Source organism: Crocodylus porosus, unplaced genomic scaffold (assembly GCF_001723895.1).
Source record: "Crocodylus porosus isolate Cpor-Errol unplaced genomic scaffold, CroPor_comp1, whole genome shotgun sequence".
Taxonomy (NCBI): Eukaryota; Metazoa; Chordata; order Crocodylia; family Crocodylidae; genus Crocodylus; species Crocodylus porosus.
This window is the reverse complement of record NW_017728918.1, coordinates 34,458,615-34,459,670: the sequence shown is the minus strand read 5'-3', so window position 1 is coordinate 34,459,670 and position 1,056 is coordinate 34,458,615.

The following is a 1,056-nucleotide window of genomic DNA, read 5'->3' as shown; positions in this document are numbered from 1 at the left end:
CTTGCACCAGCTTGGCGAACCTTGAGGGCAGTTATAAAGCTACCTCCAATCCTGCCCCACAAGCCGCGTGCTCGCCCGCTCTGCAAAGCCCGCGGCTCCCCAAGTGGTGCCGGAATCACAAGCCCAGCATTCCGCCACAAGTGACAGGAGTCAGAGAAGCAGGGCTGGACCTCCTGGCTGAGCTGAGGACACCTAGGGCTGGGATCCAGATTGGGGAGCCCATTTCCTGAGTGCCAGCTGGGCATTAGTATCTCCCAGAGCTATAAAGGGGACTTGGGGCACCTGTCTCACTGGGATAAGGTAAGAATATTTGTAAGTGACTTTTTCATTGGACCAACAATGGTTAGGATAGACACGGGCAAACTTTTGGGTATCACAGTAGCCTTCCTTTGGCCTCTGAGATAAAAGCAGAGGTCTGTGTCAGTGGCCAGAAGAAGGGTACTGTGATACCGAAAGCTTACCTGTGTCTATCCCAACCATGCAGTTGGCCCAATAAAAGATACTATTCACAAAAATTCTTGCCTCTTGCATGTCTCCTGGACCATCATGACCACAACATCACCTCAACACATACACTTATTGGTTATAACGAGGAATCCTGGTTTTCTATAATAAAAAATTTTGGTTTGATCAAAAAGTTCTAAGACTTGATGTTTGGGGTATTGTTCATTGGGAATTTGTACCGAGTGGTCAAACAATCAATCAGGCCTTTTATAAAGAGATTTTGATTCGATTAAGGGATGAAGTTAGAAGAAACCGACATGAGCTTTACGAGCTCGGCTTTACGAGCACTTGTGGTGCTCTGGGGTGGTGCCAGAGGACAGGAAGAGGGCAAACGTGGTTCCCATCTTCAAAAAGGGGAAGAAGGAAGACCCAGGAAACTATAGGTCAGTTAGTCTTACCTCGATCCTGGGCAAGCTTTTTGAGAAAATTATTCTGGTGCATATCCATGAGGGGCCAGCTGTGAAGATCATGCTTAGGGGCAACCAACACAGGTTCATTAGTGGCAGGTCCTGTCAGACCAACCTGGTGGCCTTCTATGATCAGATCACCAAA